The sequence below is a fragment of the Macrobrachium nipponense genome, chromosome 26 (assembly GCF_015104395.2).
Source record: "Macrobrachium nipponense isolate FS-2020 chromosome 26, ASM1510439v2, whole genome shotgun sequence".
In the NCBI taxonomy this organism is placed as follows: Eukaryota; Metazoa; Arthropoda; class Malacostraca; order Decapoda; family Palaemonidae; genus Macrobrachium; species Macrobrachium nipponense.
Genome location: NC_087215.1, coordinates 34345529 through 34372145, shown reverse-complemented (window position 1 = coordinate 34372145; position 26617 = coordinate 34345529). Strand labels below are relative to the sequence as shown.

Genomic DNA, 26617 nt, shown 5'->3' with positions numbered 1-26617 from the left:
ATTAATCATTAACTATAATACACAAACAAACAAACAAAAACTTTCCAATCGTTTGTTTACATTCAGCTCTTACGAGTACCGAACGAACGCCAAGCAATCACTTTTCCTAGGACACAGTAGGCCATAAATTTTCATTAGTATCTCTCATCAACTAATGAAGCTACTAAACAGTATAATAACCATTCATTTATATTCTTTATTCTATCTTTATTTAATGGAGATACCGAGTTACTGACAGCTATAATGAAACATATACGTAATGTAACATTAAAACAGAAGAAGAATTCTAAAAAATACGTATTTGTTGGCATCATGACAGCAGTCTGATTTATTTTATATTTTATGATATCTAATTCACAATTTTTTTTATTAAATGTATTGCATGTACTCATTTCAAATAATTATTAAGTAACCATTAACTATAATAAACAAAACAAAAAAAAAGTTTCCAAACTTCTGTTTACATCCAGCACTTACGAGTACCGAACAGTCGCCAAGCAATCACTTTTCCTAGTACACAGTAAACCATAAATTTTAATTTTATCTCTCTTCAAGTACTGAAACTACCAAACAGTATAATAACCATTCATTTTTTATCTTTATTATATCTTTACCTAATGTTTTTTTTTTTTTATTAAATGTATTGCATGAATAAGTTTTTCAATTTACAGCATCCTTTTACCAATAGAATACATAAAGCACAAGGGGTAGATGGTGACCAATAGGAGAGCAGGATCTTATGGGGTGACTAGCATCAGGAACCAATGGGAGAGCGGGAGGATGGTGGCGAGTTTACTCAGTTGGTGGGGCGCTAGTTTTAAAATTGTTCTCGGTGGTCCGGGCGAATGTCGGGACTTTACAGCAACAACCTTTCGTAACTTGAGCAATTTTCGTATGTAGAGCCGTAAAATTTTTCTTATTTGCTTTCGTATCTTGAGTTTTTCGTAAGTTGAGCCTTTCGTATGTCGAGGTACCACTGTAACAGGGATTAAGCTGTCTTCGCGGGTTGGCATCATTGGCGGGACTTTTCTCCGTTCAGAATCTTGAGAGTTAACTTCTCTCGATTCAGCTGTGAAGACGTAGGTATGCATTCACCTATCACCTTCGTCTTCAATGGCACATAGTAGTGTTTCTCCTTAGTTGGGATTCAACTACTATAAGAACTTCTGTCTTGCCATCAGGGACCTCAGTCTCTAGAAGGCAATTGACTTTCGTCTGTTGGGCACATGCCTTCCGACATCGGTGGCAACAGACAGACGATTTGTATGGTCTCTTGGCATAACCCTTCAAAAGGCAAGGGTCACGTGACTACGCCTCGGATGCAGAGACAGCTCGCCTCACACAACCGAACGCAGTCAGTCGGCAGCTGTCGAAGCTTCCAAGACCATCACGAGCTACGCTGTGAACTTTGTATCGGTTGTTCCAGATCAGTTATTACTTCGTCCTACTGGCGTGTTCTGGTACCCATAACTATCAACACCCACCAAGGAGTGTCGGTGTCTTTATCCACTGCGGAGACGAAGAGACTTCGCCGCAGTGGGATACGAGACCGCGAAAGACTTCGCTGCAGTGGAATACGAGACCACAAGACACTTCGCTGTAGTGGAATACGAGACCGCAAGACACTTCGCTGCAGACGGATAGACCAGTATGGGTACTGGACATCACTCCGAAGAATATGTCGGACAGGAAGATGGATAGGTCTTTGCGACCATATCCTTCTTTCCCTTCAGAACTGCCCACAGGTCCTTGGAACTTCATTTCCCTGGACCAGTGGTGGATGCTTGCAAGATGTGTTTGCTTACCCAGCTCCTTGAGAGGACAAGTTGCATCTCGTCCATGGTGTGCAGTTGTAGAGGTAAGGATGTGAGAGTGACTGGCTCTCCCCCTTCCACGCCTCGTCTCTCTATTCCTCGTCCTTCGGGTTGAGGATAGGACTCGAACACACACTGGCTGGTCAGACGATTGATGCGGTAAGCCTATACATAAGCATCCTTTTTATTTTTCTTATCAGAATCATAGAAGTAGTCCCGCTCCTTCCTCTAGCAAAGGGAGGAAGGAGACTGACAATAATGCAAACCCTTCCCAGAACTTGGCATTAATGTGTCCGACGCCAATATTCTTCACAGCCCTTTTTCGGATGAGTTGCGATCCCTCACTCATTTCGAAAAGACCGCAGTAGTCTGACTCTTGATCACGCAGCTCCTATACTCCGATCAAGTGTCAGAGGCAGCAGGGCACTCCTCCTCACTCTTATGACCAGGAGGAGTAGCCTAGGTGCGCAGAACTCCAGCCATTTCTAGAGGCTCACTCAGATTCCTCCCACCAATCAGTGAGTCTCCCTATTGTTAAAGGACCAAAAGGTTTGTATTACGTATCGGAACAAATCACAATTTGTGGAAAATTTTATTTTTCCTAACTATACAAACCTGAGGTCCTTTAACAAATATGCCCACCTCATGCCACCCCTCAATCTGAACCTGGGCCGAAAGGCAAAGTGGAGTTTACATCCGGGCAGGCTAGCCTGCCCCATGGTAGTTACTGTCTAACCACCTTGTTCAAGATTCAAAGGCCGTAATTTCAGCTACGCCGAAAGTATATTCCTATTGTTAAAGGACCTCAGGTTTGCATAGTTAGGAAAAATACAATTTTCGACAAATTGTGATTTTATCTATACCTGTGGTAAGAGGTTTACCTTTGGTGGGAGGTGACTAGGGACATGCACAAATGCCACTGACTACTTATTCTGCACCCTACCATCTACTACTACTGACTTAAGCCATTTGATACCCCGAAAAAGTTGTAAAACAGAGGCCTGTCATTGACAGCAGAAATAACATCATATTTACATAGCTCTTTACCATTATTCATTCCTTTCAATTGCCATCATATCAAACTAGTATTATGTGAATGAATGTTGTTCAGTGTTAATATTGCTTGATCATTGAATTGCTAGCATATATAAATGCCAAAACATTTAAAGCCTTAAACAGCTGTAAGACCTTTTTCTCATTTGTGTAAGAATACTGCACATAGTTCCCTTCCTTATTAAAGCTTTATTGGGGTATATGGATTCTGCTGAGCAATATCTATACCATTTGCCTTTAAGAATGGTAGTGTGTGTAGTTTATATCATTATGAGAAATATTTGGTAAATAAAACATTAAATGGTTAGTTATTAGGGCGAATGTGATATGGATTTCCTGAAAATTGAGCTTATTTGCTGCTGTAAATGTTAGGATTTCTTGTTTTATAAGTGGTGGCTAGCAGATTTAGAACACTGTTGCCGAAATGTTTTGTATCGATCTCGAGAGAGTCATATCTGTTGGTAAGATACAATAATCTATAGGAAATACTCATTCAGGAATACGGAATTCCTACACACTATTATTCTCATATTTATTTCTCACATTTCCTTAACTGCGAATTTTACACTCAACCCCTTTATCGTCAACAACAAAAACTTGACAATCACTTTCTTAATGATATTAGATTATGGAGACTTGACTCTATGCTCATGTGAGGAGTGGACAAAGAGGCAGGTAGAAGTGTACTGATTTTTATTGCAGGTAAAAGGAAATTCAAATATACAGCGTGCGGGCGGAAAAGTGGTATCCGACCAGCAAGAGAGTAAAAATGCGTCGGTAATAGCCGATTTGTGTTTCTTGTGAGACATATAACTTAGAATATAAAAGCATACAAAACATGATCTTATAAGATATATACATTGGCGGAAAGCCCGCTGAACGCTCTCAAGGAGGGAAGTAAGAACAACGCGATTGTAGAATTATGTACAGAGGAATTTGCGGATAAAGCATTGTCCTTACAAATACTCCCCCCCCAAGACAATAATTAGGGCGTAATTGTTGGATGATTTAGTGAGCTTCTGATTGCTACTCGCGGAAGCATGCGGGCCGGTGGAGGCGGCCTTGGGTGCGCGAGACCAGCTGCTTCGGTAGATCCTCGGCCTCGGAGTCCTTGGGGTTTTTTGGAGATGGGATGCCTCCCCTGGGGTGATCCTCGGGGGGTTCGACTGTCTTGCAAGGGCAGCCGCGGCTACAACTGGGCATTTTGGTGACCAACGGTGTTGCTCCTTGCCGATGAGGAGTAGGCGTGAGGTGCCCTACGGGATCTACATCGGCGTACTCTTCGTAGTAGTAGCCATCTTGCTTGGTGAGACGTACCCGCGTGAAGTCAGATTAATCAACAGATATCACAAGTTTAACACACGACTAGAATTTGAGAAATATTTAGAAGTGTTCGTGAACTATCGGTGATAAGATTAGTGTGAAAATAGTAGGATAAAGCGTCTTCTAAGTTAGTTTAACAAGTGAATACTGAAATCAGAACAAAGATGGCAGTAAGTTCCAACTGCGGGAAAAGGTGGCGTAATTTAGCTTGCTTGGCAGATTCGCAATACGATGAGGTAGCAGGAAGGGAACTGGCATTTCTCATCTATGAAATCAGCAACAGTCCTAACCAAAAAGATACAAAAGCATTCATAGATATATTAGAAGGATATAATCCTTCAAACTGGAACAAATCTAATGAAAACATCTTGAAATTGAAGAAGTTCCAAATAAAATCCAAGTGGTCAAGAGACTCATAAAGAAAATATACATAAACCAACATATTCCGACAAAGAAAATGAATAAGGTGAATCTTGTGAATATCCTAATTGATGCATTAGGAAAAAGAATGCCAAAAGCATGCAAACTGTGTAAGGTTTGGTATAGCATAGTCAATCCACAAAACCTAATCAGAAAATGTGCTGCATGCAACATTCCGACCCATCCACAGTGTGCTGAGGTAATGCAAGATTTGAGAAAAGATACAAGAATTTTTTGTTCAACATGTCTATCATGGATAGACAATGTTATTAAATCAAGATTGAATGTACAAATAGTTGAGGATGAAGAAGAAGAGGAAGAAGGAAGAAGAAGAAAAAAAGAAGAAGAGGAAAACGGAAGAGAAGTAAACAAAAATGAAATGACAGAAAAAAAATAAGGAAAAACAAAACAAAGAACAAGATAAAGTATGGATGCAGAGATACTCATTGATACTACATATGAGGCAATAAAGCAGCATACCTACGAAGAATAAATTACGATATGACAACAGAAAAGCAAATCCCGAAAAGGCTCTACCCAGATCTACACAATGACGGGAAAGAGGAAAAAATAGACAAGAAAGACAAAATCTGCAACCTTTTGAAAAGAGGGAATTGCAGATTTGGAGAAAAGATGTTACTACAAACATCCTAAGGTATGTCAAAACTATGAATATATGGTAAATGTGCATACTTAGATTGGCTATGGGGATGATTGCAGAGATCTGCATCCAAAAATATGTAAAAACCAACCCTAAAAGAAGGAAAAGGATGTAAGCTCGACAAAAAATGCAAATATATGCACCCTGTAGCCATGAATCATAATCAAATAAATAACCAACCAAGTAATAAAATCCAAAATAAGAAAGAAACAATAAAGAGAGAAATCAGAATAACAGGTAAAAGAGAGAGAAAAACCACCAATGAGATATGCAGAGGTGTCAGCAAAAAATTTCAAAGCATCAGCTCCGAAATTCTACTCAAGAGATAATAACTGTATTTATTATGCAAGAGGATATTGCAGAAACGGAGAAAATTGCAGATTCAGACACAAAATGAATAATTATGATGAAGGAAGATCAAATATTATGGAAAAGTTGGATTTTTTAATGTCAGAATTTCTGGAAATGAAAAAAAGAACAACATACCAGACAGGAAAGAGACATGGGAAAATCCTTATTACTACCAATATTAAATGAAGGAGAAAACACGCAAACCATCATAGTGATGAATGCGCAGGGTTTAGTTACGAGTAACTCAAAAAAGAAAAATAGAGTACTTAGAAAGAACTAACCCAAAATGAAAAGAAAATAGATATAATGAAATATAAGTGAAACCTGGTATTCCCAAGAGACTGGGAATGATGATCAAATAAAAAGGGTTCCAAACTTATAGATCAGATAAGAAAAAATAGGAATCAAAGGGGGAACCGCAATAATATGGGAAAGACAAAAAACAAGGAAAAATATTATGAGAAATATAGTAACTCAGAATGTGAACTAATAGCGGTAGAATTTGAATCTGAAAAAAATTGATGAACATAGTAATATATAGACCCCTCCCTAATACTAAAGAGTTTGACTTAATAATTGAAAAATTGGAGATATATGTAGAAAATCACAAGGACTGGAACTATTCTCCTATCTGGTGACTTCAACTTTCCTTTCGTAGAATGGAAAGAACGAATAGGAGACTGTGTTGTCTGTTATACATATAAAAAAGAGAGTAATAGTAGTGCAGAAGATAAGAGGCAATTTGAAAAGCTATTAGATATGCTACTAGAATACAACATTCAACAAATAAATCACCTGCCAACAAGAAAGAAAATACTTTAGACTAGTATTTGTGAACGAGATGAATTATGTTAAAGAAATAATAGTTTATAATGCGAGTATTTTCAGATCATAATGTCATAGAATTAACAGTTTCATTCCAAAGCAAGTGAAAATAGAGATAAGCAAGAAATGAAAAAGTGGGAAGGATATGGAAAATACAACTTCTACAGTAAAAATATAAAATGTCAGAAATTAATGAAGAATTAAACAAAGATTGGGATAACATTTTCGTAAGTGATGACATAAGGTAAATACGGAGATATTATATAAAATATTGGAGAAAAATAGTGGATAAATATATACCGAAGAAGAAAAGTAAACATCATTCATGCATACCAAGAGACAGAAGGATCTTATTTCCAGAAAACCAAAAATCAGAAAGTGGAAAAAAGGTCTTGCAAAAGAAAAAAAATGCATGGAAAGTTATAGAACTAAAAAGTAAGATAGAAAATGCAGAACAAAAGATTATACAATCAAAACGCAAAATGAAAAACGGGACTTTGAAGAAAAAACCCTATTAAATATCAAGCAAAACCCAAACCTATATACTCATATGCGAAGAAGATGAATAAAAGAAGAATAGAAATAGGCCCTCTGAGAATTGAAGGGAAGATTAACGAATGAAAAAAAGGAAATTTGCAACATACTGGCAGAACGATATAAGAGAGAATTCACCCCTAGAATAGATAATGAAGATAATGATATAGAAGTAAGGGACGACAAAATAGTGAATATTTAGCTGACATAGAAAAATTAATGAAGCTGATATTGTGCAGGCAATTAATGAAATTAAAAATGGAGCTGGCTGCAGGGCCGGATGGAGTCCCTGCTATTTGTTAAAGAAAGTAGTTCATTCTATCTCGCAAAGCCACTTGCAATATTATTAAGACAAAGTGTAGATACAGGCAAGATTTATGATGAGCAAACAAAATTAGCATATATCACCCCTACTTTCAAAGTGGATCAAGACTAGAGGCAAGTAATTATAGGCCTGTGAGTCTAACATCACATATTATGAAAGTGTATGAAAGGGTAATGAAGAAAAAATATTATGAAACATTTAATAAAAAATAATTTGTTTAATATAGGACAACACGGTTTTCCGTACCCGGAAAAAACCAAAAAGTACACAACCCAACTGTTAGTCCACCGTGAGAACATATTCAAAAATATGAAAAGCGGAAATGAAACAGATGTGGTTGATCTGGACTTTGCAAAAGCTTTTGACAAAGTAGACCATAATATATTAGCAAAGAAAATTAGAAAACACAATATCGTAGATAAAGTAGGAAGATGGTTAAAAGAATTTTTACAAAACAGAAAACAGATAGTTATTGCAAACGATGAGAAATCGGATGAAACCAAGGTAATATCCGGTGTGCCAACAAGGTACGGTGCTAGCTGCAATATTGTTTGTTTATTATGATTGAAGACATAGACAGTAATGTTAAGGATTCGGTAGTGAGTAGTTTCGCTGATGACACAAGAATAAGTAGAGAAATTACTTGTGATGAAGGTAGGAACGCTCTACAAAGAGACCTTAACAAAGTATATGATTGGGCAGAGGTAAATAGGATGGTATTTAACTCTGATAAATTTGAATCAATAAATTATGGAGACAGAGAAGGAAAGCTATATGCATATAGGGGACCTAATAATGAGACAATCACAAATAAGGAAGCAGTTAAAGACCTTGGTGTGATGATGAATAGGAACATGTTATGCAATGATCAAATAGCCATTCTGTTGGCAAAATGTAAAGCAAAAATGGGAATGTTGTTACGGCACTTCAAAACAAGAAACGCTGAACACATGATTATGCTTTATAAAACATATGTTCGTAGTCCACTTGAATATTGCAATATGATATGGTACCCACACTATCAAAAGGATATTGCACAAATAGAGAGTGTACAAAGGTCCTTTACAGCTAGAATAGAAGAAGTTAAGGACCTAGACTACTGGGAAAGACTACAATCCTTAAAATTATATAGTCTAGAAAGGAGAAGAGAACGCTACATGATAATTCAGGCATGGAAACAGATAGAAGGATAACAGAAAATATCATGGAACTAAAAATATCAGAAAGAGCAAGCAGAGGTAGATTAATAGTGCCCAAAACTATAGGCCAGGAAAAATAAGGAAAGCACACACAACATTAATCCACTACGCACAGCATCGATAATGCAGCGTCTATTCAATGCGTTGCCAGCTCATCTGAGGAATATATCAGGAGTGAGCGTAGATGTGTTTAAGAATAAGCTCGACAAATATCTAAACTGCATCCCAGACCATCCAAGATTGGAAGATGCAAAATATACCGGAAGATGTACTAGCAACTCTCTGGTAGACATTAGAGGCGCCTCACACTGAGGGACCTGGGGCAACCCGAACGAACTGTAAGGTCTGTAAGGTAAGGTAAGGTCCATCAGGAAAGCGGGTTTCAGTCGGTCGATAGTGACCCAATCCTCGTGACCATTTATGGAGATAAAATATGCCTTGTCGGTGCGTCGGAGGACGCGGAAGGGGCCTCGGTAGGGTCTCGTCAGTGGCAGGCGGCGGGCGTCGTCCCTGATGAAGACGTGTTTGCAGGAAGATAGGGCCTTCGGGAGGAAGTGTTTGGTTCTGTCGGAGAAGGTCTTGATGTAGGGCGTGAATTTTCTGGCGGATTCCCGAAGTCTGGCAATGGAGACGTCTGCGTCGTCAACGTTGGTCAGGAAGAACTCGCCTGGGACTGCCAATGGTTCCCCATACACCTTCTCAGCAGGTGATGCTTCGCCGAGGGGCCGTCCGGAGGACGAGGAGGACCCACAGTAGTTGACTCTTCCAGTCCTCGCCGGTGCAGCGCGCCATTAGGGATGCCTTGAGCGATCTTTCTACCATGCCATTAGCGCCGGGTTGTAGGCGGTGGTGGCATGTAGTGACGTCCCCATCAGGCAGGCCAGGGCGGTCCACAACTCTGACAGGAAAACAGGTCTGCGGTCTATCGTGATATCATCAGGCACTCCGCATTGGCTGATCCAATGGCGCGAGAAGGGCTTCGGCGCATGCTTTGGTGATTGCATCCGACATCGGCGTCGCCTCTAGCCACCTGGTGGAGCGGTCAATTATCGTCAGGAGGTATCTGTGGCCGAATCTTCGTTTCGGCTGCGGGAACTCCCCGACGCCTGATTCTGTGTGCCGGCTTATTTTGCTTGATTGGCACAGAATGCAATTCCTGCCCACTCTCGAGAGTCTCCGAATTCTGTGCCAGACGAACTTCTCTGTCAGGAGGCGCATCGTCGTCCGGCCCGAGGGGTGCGAGAGTCCATGTATAACGTTGAATACAGCCCTCCTGCGGGAGGCTGGGATCAGCGGGCGGGGGTGACCCGTGCTGGTGTCGCAGAGGAGTGTCGTGCCTGCGGGTCTGAAGGGCACATCCTTCCACTTGAGGGAGGTGATGGCTGTGCGATAAGCGGCAGTCTTTGGGTCGGCAGCCCATTCCCAGGCGAGATCTTCGTAATTGATCCCGAGGTGAACAGCGTTGATCTCTATCCTCGAGAGGGAATCAGTCACGGGGTTCCTCTCGCCGGGGACGTAATGGATGGTGCAGCCGAACTCGGCGATGGCTGCCAGGTGCCTCTGTTGTCTCACTGACCAGGCGTCGCCCACCTTGGTGAAGGCGTGCACCAAGGGGTGGTGGTCTGTCCTGATAGTGAAGGGGGCGCCCTCGAGGAGGTAGCGGAAGTGGCGCACTGCTTGGTACACAGCCAGGAGCTCGCGGTCGAATGTGTTTGTATCTCGTCTCAGTGGGCGACAGTTTTTCTAGCTGTAGAAGGACGAGGGCGGTTGGGGACCCCCGCCCTTGGACCCATCTGCTTGAGGAACTGGCCCCACAAGTGACATTGCTGGCATCAGTGGTGAGGCGTAAGGGTGCAGTGGGGTCCTGGTGGGACAAGGTGGTGGCCTTGGCGAAGGCCATCTTCGTGTTGTGGAAGGCCTGCACCTGCTCTGCCTCCCACGTAAGGTTCTTTGGTTTGCCCTTCAGGACCTGTGTTAGAGGGGACGTGGTGCGGGCGACGTCGGGGATAAACCGGCGGTAGTAATTCACCATTCCAATGAATTCTTGCAGGGCCTTGACTGTAGTTGGGGTTGGGAACTTCTGCACCGCATCCACCTTCGAGGCCATGGGGCGCACGCCTGCTGCGGAGATCTCGTGTCCGAGGAAGTCCACCCTCTCAGCGCCGAAGGTGCACTTGTCAAATCGGATGACCAAGCCGTTTTCCTTCAGGCGTTTCAGAACCCCTTGGACATGGTGTGGTGCTCCTCCGGGGACCTGGAAAAGATCAAAATATCGTCGACGTAGCAGACGCAGAAGGGCAGGTCCCCCAGGATGCTGTCCATTAGGCGCTGGAAGGTGGTCCCTGCATTTCTCAGGCCGAAGATGGAGTAATGGAAGACGTAGGAGCTGAAAGGCGTGATGATGGTGGTCTTGGGAATGTCCTCGGGATGTACCAGAACCTGAAAGTAAGATTTTAAAAGGTCCATTTTTGTGAAGATTTTTGCTCCATGGAGGGCTGCGGTCAAGTCCTGTATGTTTGGCAAGGGGTAGTGATCAGGGATCATAGCGAGATTAAGTCTCCGGTAGTCTCTGCAGGGCCTCCAGGTGCCGTCAGGTTTCCGTACCATGTGGAGGGGTGAGGCCCAAGGGCTTGATGCTTTCCGGCAGATACTCATTCGTTCCATTTCCGAGAACGCCCTTTTTGCATCCTGAAGGCAGCCCGGAGGGAGTCATCGGAACTTTGCATGCGCTGTGGTGTGGGAGAATATTCCGTGATTGGACGGCATCCCAGTTACCTGACGAAGTTCCAGTTGAAAGACTTCGGGGAGGTTGCTGTACTTGTTTGGGGGGGGGGGGGGGGTGGGGGGGGGGGGGGGGGGGGGGGGGGGGGGGGGTGGGGGGGGGGGGGGGGGGGGGGGGGGGGGGGGGGGGGGGGGGAGGGGGGGGGGGGGGGGGGGGGGGGGGGGGGGGGGGGGGGGGGGGGGGGGGGGGGGGGGGGGGGGGGGGGGGGGGGGGGGGGGGGGGGGGGGGGGGGGGGGGGGGGGGGGGGGGGGGGGGGGGGGGGGGGGGGGGGGGGGGGGGTGGGGGGGGGGGGGGGGGGGGGGGGGGGGGGGGGGGGGGGGGGGGGGGGGGGGGGGGGGGGGGGGGGGGGGGGGGGTGGGGGGGGGGGGGGGGGGGGGGGGGGGGGGGGGGGGGGGGGGGGGGGGTGGGGGGGGGGGGGGGGGGGGGGGGGGGGGGGGGGGGGGGGGGGTGGGGGGGGGGGGGGGGGGGGGGGGGCGATGGTGCAAATTGTGGGGCACCTGGGCCCCCCGCTGTGAGTGGTAGGGAATGGCATGTCCCAGTGTCAAGGAGGCATTTGCGGCCACGTCAACCCAGGAGGCCATTATGCGCCAGGAAGTCCGCCCCCAGTAGTGGAACCCTGACGTCTGCAATGGTGAAGGGTCAGACGTAGTTGCGCCCCAAGATGGATATTTTGAGGGACTTCGTGCCATAGGGTGGATGGGGGTCCCATTTGCAGCGACGAGGGTGATTGGGCTGTCAGGCCCGCGGCTGCGGTCTTCTCTTAACGGCAGGAATATCGAATGCATTGCCCCGGTGTCTACCAGCATCCTCTAGCCGGATATCGTGTCACAGACATAAAATCCTACATTGTGTGGTTCCGACGAGGCCGCTGCCACAGGCGACTTTGGTTTTGTCTGCCATCGTCGTTTTTTTACTACTGGAAGGTACAGGGGCTTTTGCATCTCGTGGAGTGCCTTCCAAACTTCTAGTGGTAGTAGCACCAGGAGTTTTCACCCCGCTGCGGGTGGGAGGTCCTCCTCTGGGTCACAGCGCCGATCTCCTACGTTGGGTCATCGTCTTCTTCTTCCTTCTCTGCTGCTAGGCACACGGAATATCGGGGAGTGGTGAGCCTCACAGCCTTGCTCGACAGCGTTAGCTTTTTAGCTTTCTCCACGAGTTCGTCATCGGGGAGGGTATATGCATCGGTTAGCTGTCCTCGGACATCTGGCTCAAGTTGCCGAAGGAATATTTCGCGGCCCAGGCAGATCTCCATCTTCTTCCTTTCGGGACCTACATCAGGCAGGCGGAGGAGGCCCATCACCGTGTCCCAGGCATCCTCTGGGTTGGCGCCTGGCATCGGGTTTGGGACTAGGTTGAGGGCGCGAGCAGCTCTCTCCGCGATGGGAGTGGTGTAGGCTCTCACAAGTCTTTTCTTCAGTTTGTTGAGTGCGACTGGTTCGGCCTGTGCCCGTCCAGTCAGCCAGGGGGTTATTTGGTTATATACGTCTGTCGGCAGGACTGATATGACAAGGTCAGCCTGCAGCACCTTGTCAGAGAGTCCCATGACCTGGAATGGCCCTTCAGCTCGGATGAACCAGGCGCTTGGGTCCTCTGTTGTGAAAGGGGGCAGCTTGACAGCTTGAGCGGCAGCTGTGCACAAAGCTGGCGTTGAGGCAGAGGAGGCCTGGGTTTCTCGCACGGAACTGTCTGCTTCCATTGTCCACTCTCAGAGAACAGTCGAAAGAAGTTGTAAATGGCGGACCAAACCATTTGAGGAACGCCTGAACACACCTGGGGAAGGTATGCGGTATTTAGTCCGTTAGAGGCGTTGGTTTTTTCCACGGTAGGAGCTTTCAGAGATCTAAACTGAGGCGCCGTGTGAGTCCGCTAAAGATCTCTGAAGGTGAGCGGCGGTAGTTAGTCCCTTAATGGATTAGCCAAAACCGCTTAGGTCACTGTCCAAACCAGGAGGTCACCAGTTGTGAGGAGTGGACAAAGAAGCAGGTAGAAGTGTATGGATTTTTATTACAGGTAAAGGAAATTCAAATATACAGCAAGCGGGTGGAAAAGTGGTATCCGACCAGCAGGAGAGTAAAAATGTGTTGGCGATAGCTGATTTGTGTTTCTTGCGAGACATATAACTTAAAATATATATAAGATATATACATTGGCAGAAAGCCCGCTGAACGCTCTCAAGGAGGAAAGTAAGAACAACACTATTATAGAATTATGTACAGAGGAATTTGCGGTTAAAGCGTTGTCCTTACACTCACATAAAATACCTGCTTCCTATTCCTTCCCGGTCCCATATGGCTTTACGGTGCGACATCTGTGGGTCTTCCATTAGCTACTTGCTCAACTGCTTCAGTGTTTCATAGTCAGTGGATTCGTGTTCACTCTCTGGATGGCTAAGGAATGGACTTTTGTGCAAGATAGTACTGTATTACTGTATTCTGTTTAAAGCCAACCAGTCAGAAGTATGGAGCCAGGATTCCTTTGTAAATGACCAAAGTGCTCTATTATTGTTTTCTGTTTTAAGATAACCAGTGAGAAGTGCGGAGCCAGGACTTGCTTTGTAAATGACTAAAGTAGTCTATTACTGTATTCTGTTTTTAGCTAAAGTCAGAAGTGTTGAGACTGGACTTGCTTTGTAAATGACTAAAGTACTGTACTCTGTTATTGCGTGAATTCTGTTTTAAGCTGACCAGTCAGAAGTGTTGAGACATGATTATCTCTGATTTTTACCCTTTTGACAAATAACCATCTGATATTCTTTATCTTTTTGTTTACCTTGTAACATTTCCAACTCCTTCATTCGTGCCCCTATGATGCCTGAATAAACAGTAGAAAGTGCTTGGTACTGACCTTCTGCCTGTCATTTTCCTGTGGTATTCAGTATATATATATATATATATATATATATATATATATCTATATATATATATATATATGTGTGTGTGTATATATATATATATATATATATATATATATATATATCTATATAATATATATAATATATATACATACATACTACATACATCATACATAAAACTTAATAAAAACTCATCCTAATAACTAACATACATTTAAAATTCAGAGAAAACCTACTACAATGTTAAGAAAATTACCATCTCAAGTGAAAGGAAGAAGACAAGTGACCAGAAGAAGAAGGAAGGGTTCCAAGTAAATATAGTTATGCCAGGCACAGAGGGGTCAGTGGTATTGATAAATATTATTAATAATATTTATATTTATTTATATATATAGATATATATATATAATAATATATTAATATATATATTAAAATCACAAAATCTCCAATAATATAATAAAATATATATTAAATAAAAAAATAATTTATTATTATTTAAATATAAATAATATATAAGTTGTATAGGGATTCATATACAGTGGTCCCCCGCATTTACGGTGGATGCATACCAGAACCCCACAAATAGCTCGAACCCGTGAAAAGTTAAACTCCTAACAAAAATGTATTAATCTTGGAAAATCAAAGTAAATAATAAACTTTTCATGGTTAAAGATAACATATGTATTGTGCGACTTAGTTACGTACATGTAAAGATTATCCAGACCCCCCAAGAATTAAGCCATTTACATTTTCTTTCACATAGTTACTATTCAAGCCTTCCAGTTTTTGTTTTTCAAGGGAAACTTTGTTATGTATGTAAATCACAGAGACAGAGAGAGAGAATAGAAATACAGTAGTACCTCGAGATACAAAATTAATCCGTTTTGAGGCGCCCTTCGTATCATGAGGTTTTCGTATCTTGGACCACATTTAACATGTAAAATGCCTAATCCGTTCCAAGCCCTCCAAAAACACCCAGTAAATTATATTTCCAGGCCTACAACACATGTTCAAGGGTTACGACGCCGATCCGATGGAAAGAAATATGACTCCAAAAAGGCAAAATGCATGTACATACTTGAGTAATGTTTAACTGCATGTAATGTTCAACCCCATTTTACTGCATATGTTAGGACTTTAGCATATGTCCCTTAGCAATAAGCCTAGCCTATGTTAGCGGGTTGCTACTGTAGCCTAGTCTATGATTCTGACATCTAAAACCTAAGAAGCTAAAAGCTTAGATATGCCAATAACATGTATAAAAAAAAAAAATAATCAGTATGTACTCATTTCAAATAATTATTAATTAATCATTAACTATAATACACAAACAAACAAACAAAAACCTTCCAATCGATTGTTTTACATTCAGCTCTTACGAGTACGAACGAACGCCAAGCAATCACTTTTCCTAGGACACAGTAAGCCATAAATTTTCATTAGTATCTCTCTTCAACTAATGAAACTCCCAAACAGTATAATAACTATTCATTTATATTCTTTATTCCATCTTTACCTAATGGAGATACCGAGTTACTGACAGCTATAATGAAACTTATACATAACGCAATATTAAAACAGAAGAAGAATTCTAAAAAATACGTATGATAGCAGTCTGATTTATTTTATATTTATGATATCTAATTCACAATTTTTTTTATTAAATGTATTGCATGTGCTCATTTCAAATAATTATTAAATAACCATTAACTATAGTAAACAAACAAAAAAAGCTTCCAAACTTCTGTTTACATCCAGCACTTACGAGTATCGAACGATCGCCAAGCAATCACTTTCTTAGTACACAGTAAGTCATAAATTTTCATTATCTCTCTTCAACTACTGAAACTACCAAACAGTATAATAACCATTCATTTTTATTCTTTATTCTATCTTTACCTAATGTTTTTTTTTATTAAATGTATTGCATGAATAAGTTTTTCAATTTACAGCATCCTTTTACCAATAGAATACTTAAAGCACAAGGGGTAGATTGGTGACCAATAGGAGAGCAGGATCTTATGGGGTGACTAGCATCAGGACCAATGGGAGAGCGGGAGGATGGTGGCGAGTTTACTCAGTTGGCGGCGTGGGAGTTTTAAAATTGTTCTCGGTGGTCCGGGCGAATGTCGGGACTTTACAGCAACAACCTTTCGTATCTTGAAAACTTTTCCTATGTAGAGCTGTAAAATTTTTCGTATTTGCTTTCGTATCTCGAGTTTTTCGTAAGTTGAGCCTTTCGTATGTCGAGGTACCACTGTACATATGAAAATTAAACAAAATTTTATACATACTAGTACAACATATGTAAATAGGGTACTCACCAGTGATGAATGTTGATTAAAGATGATGATGATGAATTTGCTGTGCAGCCTGATGAATGATGATGAAGATATGACTGCACAGCAAAGTAGAGGAGTTGCATCTCCTCTGAGGATGCCTCTTCACCTTCTTCAGGAGGCACTAACTCAGGTGATTCAAGAGGCACTACTTCTGGTGACTTGGGAGGCTTTGAAGGGTCCTTCTTCGTGTGAGTGATGAACATCATCATTGGCAGCTGTTGTTGTTGCATCTTCATGGTGGTGATATGGAGGGGTAAGATGTTAGTTTAAATTTGACAACGTCTTCGACGGTTGGGCGAGAGAGAGAGAGCAAAATTAGTGGAGGGATGAATGGGAGTGGTTTGATGGTGGGCGTAGAGTGTGGGTATTGTCTGTCATAGCGATAGCCGAGTATATCAGTGGCGAGCATCTGTTATGAGATAATGAGAGTCATGAGAAGTCAGGTAGCCTGTAAAGTCAGAGAGTTGGTTTGACAGCAGTTTTGTCCATTAAGGGTCAGTTGATATTGTTTGATTTGGTTGATTTTGGTATTGTAAAGGCTGTTGTGCTTGTGTCTGTCCAGTTGTGGTAAAGTTGAATAAGTTGGTTGTGCATTTTGGTGTATGTGACTTGGCGGTTGGGGACAATGTTGATGTTGGTGGTTTGTGGTGCTGGGGTCGAGTTGTTGTAAGGCTGTCATGTTGTTTCGAGCTGTTGGTGTTCATCCGTGCAATTATATGCCGGGTTGTTAAGTTGTTGTATGGTTGTTCTTGGTTGGTTGTTTTGTGTTGTGATTCTCGGCGGTGGTTGTGCCTCGGCTAGCTTAGCCTAGTTATATCCAGCACCAACCTAGCCCTGAGTATCTGGGGTCCGAGGTGAGTGCACGTTTTTGTGTTTTGTGTGTTCTGTATTTCGGTAAACCAATTGTCCTGCATGTCAAAAGTAACGTAAAGGGGAAAATGTGGTTGTGGGAAAATTTGTCAGCCGGTACAATTATCATATCTGTGGGGAGCTTGCTTGCTTTGTTGCTTTGCATGATCCCACCACAGTGAGGGCTTGATTATAGGTATGCTCCAATGCCGAATCGAATATGTTTGAAATTCAAGGAACGTTCCATATAAGGATCCCATGTTGAAACAAACTCCTGTACATCTTTTATCATGCTCCTAATTTGGGACAGGCATTCCAAAGTCAGACCCGATTACTCATGATCCTTCTCTCCTGAACCTGGATGGTTGGAAATTGGAATTGGTGGCAGCGGGTGTGCCAGAGTATGACTTACTACTACTGTCATCACAGACAAGGTTTTGATGATGTTCATTGCACAGTTTGCAGTTATGATTACTGCTACACCCTTGTTACTGTGCCCTGAGGCAAAACAATTGAAACATCTACGGTTCAAGACTAGCTGGCGTTTCTTCACCACACCATTTTCATACTTAGTACAACTGAAGGCAGAATGACTTCCGTTACAGATTGGACACTAATGATTCTGACCCCTTCGGTTGCAAGGTTGTGGTATGTCTTCCCCTTTCTGCAACGCATTGTCCTCCATATATCTAATGAGGAAATCTAACGCTTCAAATAATTCATCCTGTGTGTAATCGCATTTACACAGATACGCCACGATTTTCTGATACACTTGACCCTGTGATAGTTATTGATTAATCAAGCTTAGCAGCATTCCCTGATCTAAGGCAGATCCACTTAACCTAATTTGCTCAATCAGCACAGTACGTTCAATTGTAAATGCTCGTAGCTCATTGTGGTTGCACTTAGGCATAAATATATCGGCTAACTGCTGATGCAGTGTGATTAGTGTTTGATGCTTATTCCCATAGTATCTTTCCAATAAATCAAGAGCTACTTGACAATTGGCAGCAGTTACACTCAGTACTTGCACTACCTCGAGCGGCTCCCCCACTAAAGACCCCAAGAGATACGTGAATTGAGTCACATCATCTATATCTGCACACAGATGTCCGTGCATGTTAAAGAGCTCTTTAAAATTGGTGTATTCGCTCTTGTCACCTCTGAAGACGTTTAACGGGAGTTCTTTTAATTGAGGTAGACAAGTGGTAGGCTGCATTGCGTTAGCCAATATAACAATTCGGTTACTAATTAATGTGGTTGCATGACAAGCTTCATCAAGAGTTTGTCATACTGTACTATCATCTGATTCTAGTTTAGCTGGGTTGGTGACATACAAGGTTCACAGCTGCCGTTCATCAGATCAGCTCGAATCCTTTCCAAGAGGTCCTCATACACAGTTATATTCTAAGAGGTTACAATGAATGCGAACCAAGGTGTCGGAGAGGAGAATGAGAACAGAGTCAATATGCATCTCAGTGATGGTCACCATTTTGTATAGTGGGAGGGTGATCAACTAAATACTTTACAACTGAAATGACGCCTCTGTTTTAACATTACATGAAAGGGAACCTGACTTTTAGTTCTCTCCAACTTGGCGTGGCCGCTCGCCTCATATCAAATACATAATATGGTTGTTGTAATCAACCTTACTCTCCCTGCAAAGGGCATAAGTTAGCAGCAGACTTCTTTGGCAGGGTCCTCAACTAGATCATTCCCACGGTTTCACAATGGCAGTTCGGTTGCCTTGAGACTATTCTAAACACCATAATTCACTCATCACTGTTCCATAGCCAACTCCCTAGGCCAAAATCCGGTTCGAAGGACAGCTCACGGTCTGACGTGAGGGACGAGTAAATTAGGTAGAACGGGATTTTACAGGATTTTATTACAAAAAATAAACATTTGAACCATAACCTCACACTATAACCGAGACACCCCTGAATTTTACAAATTAACTACACTGAGGACCACATGGCCCCTAAGAGATTCACAGTTCCACTTCACTTGAAATTCTAGCTAGTATACAACTAACATTTGCCGCAGCTCGGGGAATAGGACATTACTACTTATTGTATGTTGCATGGTATGAGGACAGAACTCAATTACCCAGATGAATAGTTCTCAAACAGAAGTAGTATTGTAAGGAAAACGCTTTTTGCTCAAGTGTACATATATAATTTTCTTGTCTGCATTGTACCTCACATCATATTATTAAGCACTTTGCAGTCTTTCCGCCGACATTTCATTCATATATATGAACCCAATGTAGCAAATATACTCCATGTAAATTAGCATGTCAAGAAACACAAATCCAGGTCAGATCGTGTCATTTTTTAGTCAGTGTCGGTTGCGCACTACAGATCCGTCCGCACACCTGTTTATAACTTGAGCCTACCTGTAAATAAAAATTCAGTACCCAGCTACCTGTCTTACTCTCAAAACCTCATGCTGGTGACCCCGGATTAGATAGGTGACTCAAGCGGTTTTGGCTCAGCCATTAAGGGACTAACTACTGCCGCTCACCTTCAGAGACCTTTAGCAGACTTATTACGGCGCCTTAGTTTAGGTCTCTGAGAATTCCCTTCCGAGGACGACACCAATGCCTTTAGCTTACTAACTACAGCACACCTACCAAGGAGTGTTTAGGCGTTTGCTCAATTTACCTGGTTTGAGAAAGACATGCCGCTCTCCACAGCAGCCGGCACCTTAGGGGCAGCCAACAACCCCCCTAACCCTGCTTCACCCCAGAGGGCAGATACATCTCCCTCTATGAAGCTGCCACCGTTTGCTGTCAAGGAGCCAGCCGCTTGGTTCACGCATGCAGAAAGCCAGTTCTGGATTGCAGGCGTTACTGACGAAGTCCTGAAGGCTGACTTTGTTGCATCCGCCATGACAAATGAACCCTATGAGCAGATGTCCCCACGGATGATCGTGCAGCCGGACGCATTACAATACACCCAGCTAAAGGGGAAGATGATCAACACCTTCTCCCTGCCTATCATTGAATGAGCCGCCCGAATCTTCGACCTGGTAATAAATCCCATTCAGGATAAGGACCCACAGGTCTCCTGGAATAGGCCGATAGACCTCATCTTCCTGCCGGAGTGGGATGATAACAGGCAACGAAAGGAAATCAGCCTTAAGCGGAAGATATTCCTCCGTCAGTTGGAACCAGAGGTAAGGAAGCAGATAATGGAGATCCACGCCCTATCCGATGAGGAATTGGTCGCCAAAGCTCGCAGACTGGCTGAGTCCTCACGGGCAGCCACCTTATCCACCCCATCAACATTTTCGACCAACTGCCTGATAAAGGACGACACAGCAGAAGCAGAATCGGCAGAAATCAACGCCATACAAAAAGGATCCCCGACACAGCATCTAGGTGGTAAGAAACCCAGCATGATGTTTCTACCATAGGAAATTTGGCAAATACATCAAACGGTGTGAAAAACCATGCTCATACAACCAGTCAAAAAACAGGGAAGACACCGGCCCCCATCAGCAGCCATGGCTGCGCTTTTTCAGAGCCCACAACCCGTAGGTTTCTACATTCATGAAGAGATCTCCGGCAGGAGGATGTTAGTAGACACCAGAGCTATGCAGTTGGTGCTCCCACCTTCAGAGGAGGATTGCAGAAGCCCCCCAACAACACCACTGCCATGATAGCCACGAACAGGACCCCCCATCCACTCCTTTGGCACGAGATCTCGCAGGATATCCATCCTGGGTCAGACCTACGAGTGGCCTTTTATTATCGCTGACATCAAGGGCCCCCTCCTCGGAGCAGACTTCCTAACACAACATGGGCTCCTGGTTGACGTGGGCCACAAATGCCTCCTCGACACAGGGACCTGCCGGTCTTTTCCCCTCACCGCAGGACCGAGAATCCCTACTATGCTCCGTAGCACCCCACACATACAGCGCCCTTCTTCAGGAGTTCCCCGAATTCAAGCTGGAACTTCGCCAGGTGGCCGGAACCCCGGCCAAGCATGGCATCTACCATCACATCGCCACCACAGGCCAGCCCACACATGCAAAGTTCTGCAGGCTACTGCCGAACCATCTCCAAGAAGTCAAAAGGGCCTTCGCAGAGATGGGGCAGATGGGCATCTGCAGGAAGGCCTTCAGCCCGTGGGCATCACCCCTCCACATGGTCAAGAAGGCGGACGGGACCTGGAGACCTTGTGGGGACTACTGTCGGTTGAATTTAGTAACTACTCCAGATCATTACCCCCTGCCAAACATGCAGGACCTGATGGGGGCCCTTCATGGAGCAACATTACCTACAAAAATGGACCTTCTCAAGTCATAATCATCACGCTGTTTGGGTCCTACGTCTTTGCCTACTCCACCTTTGGCCTGAGGAACGCCGGAGCCACCTTCCAGCGACTGATGGACAGCATACTAGGAGACCTGCCCTTCTGCGTGTGCTACATGGACAACATCCTCATTTTTTCCAGGTCACTGCAAGAACATCTGAGACACATCCGAGCTGTTTTGCAGCGCCTTCAGGAGAATGGATTAGTCGTCCGTTTCGACAAGTGTACCTTCGGCTCCGAGAAGCTGAACTTCCTGCGGCACGAGATCTCCACAGAAGGCATCTGTCCCATGACGTCAAAGGTAGCAGCAGTAGAGAAATTCCCGACACCAACCATGATCAAGGCACTGCAGTTCATACCAAGGGGGTTGTCGAACGACCCCCCCCCCCCCCACCAAATGTCTAGGAGTCTATATTTTCTGACTATCCTTTTTATTGGACTGTACTTACAAAATAATAAATGATTATTGTTTTTTTATGGTAAGTCAAGGTATATTACATAACAAATAAAGTAATATGCATGTTATCATTACCATAATAAGTGAATCAATCAATAAAACTGAAGAAATATTCTTGAATTTCAGTGCAACTTTCAACGTAAGTAAAATACTGTTAACTAAAGTCGTTACTTTGAATAACATCTAATGGGGTAGAAGGGCATAGACTGCATACCCAATTTTTCTTAATATAACTAAAATAACATTTTCAAGTATTTTATCTTGTACATACCTATATATGCAATTACATTTATAGAAGAAAAGATCCAGTTTTGGGAAAAATTACCCCCCCCCCCCCCCCCCCCCCGCCCGTAAAGCACCCTCAAGTGGCGTGCTCGGTATGGTGTTGGCGTTCCACCTCGGTGGCTGTGAGTTCGATTCCTGGACATTCCACTGAGGGGTGAGATGTGTATTTCTGGTGATAGAAGTTCACGCACGACATGGTTTGGAAGTCATGTAAAGCCGTTGGTCCCATTGCTGAATAACCACTGGTTCCATGCAATGTAATAGCAACATATAAACAGATCCCCTCCCCTTAAAAAACTCTAGGTACATGCCTGTATTTGGAACATATATTGAGAGTCGTGGAAATAGGCCCTTATGGGAGATATCTATGGATCGGTATGAAAATGTGAAAATCCCCTGGATTCTGCAAATACAAGGGTGTTTGAAAGATGCTTTATAAATTCAAGTAAAATTGAATTGCGGAAAGGTAAGCAGTTAAAAAGAAATGATAAACACCTGGGACGAAAAAGCATGGTAAAGAGAAATGAGTAGCAAGAGGACATTAAGAATTTACAGAAAACATAAGAGAAGAAATCTGGTATGATAACACAGAAAAAACGATGGTGATCAGTAGGACTAGACTAGGCACACTAGAATTAAATTATAAGAATAGACTAAAAGGGGAAGATACAAGATGTTCGTGTTGGGAGGAAAAAAAATGAAAACCTGGACCATTTCTTACTCTTACTGCCCAGCATATAATGAGTCTAAAAATGTATGTAGTTTTGTGTAGCAGCCATATCAGGAAAATAAAGAGGAATTAATAGATAATATATGTTTGTTTACAGACCTGCCGATGAGGGAAATTGAAAGTAAGAAATCATTTATATATATATATATATATATATATATATATATATATATATATATATATATATAATACATACATATACAATATAAATTATTTCCTACTATCAATTTCCCCCATCGGCAGGTCTGTAAACAAACATATATTATCTATTAATTCCTCTTTATTTTCCTGATATGGCTGCTACACAAGACTACATACATTTCTAGACTCATTATATGCTGGGCAGTAAGAGTAAGATATGGTCTAAGTTTTAATTTTTTTCCTCCCAACACGAACATCTTGTATCTTCCCCTTTTAGCCTATTCTCATAATTTAATTCTGATGTGCCTAGTCTTTTTATAGTCCTACTGATCACCATCGTTTTTTTCTGTGTTATCATACCAGATTTCTTCTCATGTTGTCTGTATATACATACACACACACACACACACACACACACACACACACACACACCACACACACATATATATATATATATATATATATATATATATATATATATATATATATATATATATAATATATATATATATATATATATGCCATTACAGACAAAAACTCTTAAACACAAAAGAAGGATAATACAAGCAATTGAGCCGTTTCAGAGGCTAAATCCCGCGTATTACTACTACTATTACTTTAATCCCAATGTCAAAAGTATTGACATTGACGTTGTCAAGTGGTTACGGACGGTAAGCCATTGCAATGGAACCCCCTCGAACCACCATAACCCAGGCATGATTTGTGGTTGACTTAAAAGGTAAGACAAGATCGTTATTGACTCCAGTTCCACATGACAAACATTGTTTTCGGGTTTTCTCCCATTGAAGATTCCAAGCGGAAGTGATTCCTTGTCAGGTTTCCGAACCCTTCGATTCCAGAGTACCTTACCTATTCCTAGTTAGTTGACTCTTGATGGTGTGAGAAAAGTAGCACAGGAAACGAATTCATTCTGGCTGGGATTCAGACTGAAATCATTGACAACGCCAAAGAAACAGTGGATAAATGGGTAGCTACCTAGGGTAAAAAACCGCATGGCACACGGGTGGACCATGTTCGATCAATGTGTTCAACCCCAAAAAAAGTACATTACCTATAACACGTCCTGACATCGGAGATGGGCATCAGTCGTGACTTGTTGTTGGTGAGAAATGGAGCTAAAGACCTCTACTCTCCTTTCGAAGTAAGTATTTTCTCCAAAAGTTAGAAAAATTAAGGCCAAATTTTAAGATTTAAACAGAGGGTAGTGAAAACAGTGTCAAATGTAGTGCAAATCTCACCAAAACCGCGTTCAACATTTTACAAATTACAACTCGAAATATTTAGAAGATTGACGCCATCTCAATGTTACGGAGTCACTTGTGTCAGTAAAACTAACCATTTACTGTGATAAATCCGCACACCACTTGTGCCCACAGACGCTGGGGCACTTTATCACAACAATTGGAACACGGTCCCTTACCAGGACGTTTTTAAGTAAACAACTGTTTTTGGTAGAAGACGACGACGAAGCGTGCACTTAGATAATTTTTTAAAATAAATAGTAAAACATCAATATTTTGTTCATGAAAACTTACCTGTCAGATATATATATAGCTGTATTTTCTGAAGTCCGACAGAATTTTAAAAACTTCCGACACACGCAGTGGTCGGCCAGGTGGTTAGTACCCATTCCCGCCGCTGTGGGAGGCGGGTATCAGGAACCATTCCCATTTTTCTATTCATAATTTTTTTTCTGTCGCCGGTGCTGAAAACACCTGTTTTCAATACCTCCGTCTTAGGATTTTGGAAACTTCATTGCCGCTAAGTATCCTAATTGTCTTTTGATTTATATACTTGGATTTGTGGCTAGGCATACGCTATCTTAAATTGATTTGAATTTGATTCATTTTTGCATAAAATATCTGAATCTAGTTAGGCTAGTTTCAGACGGGGATGTCTGCAAAGATAGGGTGTGGCTACCGAAAGCTTCGGTAGATCCGCACTTGGTATGTACGAGGGGTATAGGTCTTGCTTCTTTGTTGAGATTTGTCATGTAAGGAGTGTGAGACTTTGTCTATTCCGTAAGGAAGACGTATGATTCGTATGTACGCAATTAATCAGTAAACATGTCTAATTCCGTAAGGAAGACGTATGATTCCGTATGTACGCAATTAATTCAGTAACAAAAGTCAGGGTAGTGAACCTGCTAACCTTCCTGTAGACTTTTATTTTTGCCTAACCCTGTAGTATGGCCTACGGGCTATGAATATGTCTACGAGAGGTGCTCGCTCTCCTTCATTGCTGTGAAGTGCTACTTCTGTAATTGTTACTCCTAACCCTGCAGTGTTCCTTCGGGCCCTAAGCAGTGTCTGTAGAGGAATTGCCCTTTCTCTGATACTACTTTCGATTCGTAACTTAGAATCGAAAGTGCTTGCTTTAGAGAGTAAAAGTGAAGTGCAGAAGTGCAGTGATACCCCTTGTGTAGTGGAGGGTGCGTCAGATCGGCCTCGTTTTGCCTCTAGGCCGGGACCTCTGCTTGACTCCCAGGACCCGGGGAGGGAGCATGTCGAAAGCCTAAGGAGGGTTACAAGGAACCCCACCGATCTGGCGTGCCTTCGGCAGTTTTCTGATGAAAATCCCCAGACTGCCAAAGTGCGTGCGAGTGCACGAATCCTGAAAGATTGCTTCTCGTCCTCCGAAGCGTCCTCCTCGTGCAGGGGGGGGTTGGAGCTTTCGGAAGGACTCGCGCCCTCTAAATAGAAGCTTTATAGAAGAGGACGCTTCACGTCCTCTCTCTCTCTCTCTTGTTATGTGTTTCAGTGAGAAGTAAGAAGGCGAACGTCGCCTGAACACGTATCCGTCTTTCCACCGAGAAATACATAAAAGAAGTCATAGTAGCAGGAAGCTTTTGAGAGCGGACGCCCGGGACGCTCGGATGGACTCCAGGCGCGCGCGGGTGCGACACACGCCAAGCGCGCGGCCAGTGGACGCCGAGCGCGCTCCAGTGGACGCCGAGCGTGCCACCGAGCGCACAGCCAGGTGTGTCGCCTGGCTGAACGTTTCTGTTGAACTCTTCAAGCTCTTTGTTTCAGATTTGGGCCTAAAGAATTTTTACCTCTACCTTCGGTGATACCTTCTACCTCACCTGCAAAGAATGTGATGTAGGCAGTGCTTCGGAGGAAGCTTAAAGTGAACAGACAACTTCTTCGAAACCCAGCAAGACATCGGGTTTCGTGAATTCAAGAGGTCTCTGTCAATTAATATTGCTTTTTCGCATAGATGGATGGAGTTGAGGAAAGCTCAAGGGAAAATCTCGTTTGCTCTACCGCAACCTTCGCCATTCTGCCAATAAATTTAAGTTGCCACTACCGCAGTCAAGACTTTGCGATAAT

At 43.1% G+C, this 26617-nt stretch overlaps 2 protein-coding genes across 3 annotated transcripts in view; one reads left to right on the top strand and one right to left on the bottom strand.

Annotated features, from left to right (window-relative positions):
• LOC135200175 (gastrula zinc finger protein XlCGF17.1-like) overlaps nt 1-26617 on the bottom strand; it is a 235793-nt gene that overhangs the window by 204401 nt on the left and 4775 nt on the right. The gene's annotated exons all lie outside the window — the stretch shown is intronic.
• The window catches only part of LOC135200176 (oocyte zinc finger protein XlCOF6-like), a 183759-nt gene continuing 181005 nt past the window's right edge, over nt 23864-26617 (top strand). Inside the window, exon 1 of one of the 2 annotated variants that reach the window (XM_064228538.1) lies at nt 23864-24003. The gene's annotated coding sequence lies outside the window, so the exon portion shown is untranslated. The remainder of the gene's footprint in view (nt 24004-26617) is intronic. The other variant, XM_064228539.1, reaches the window with a different exon arrangement.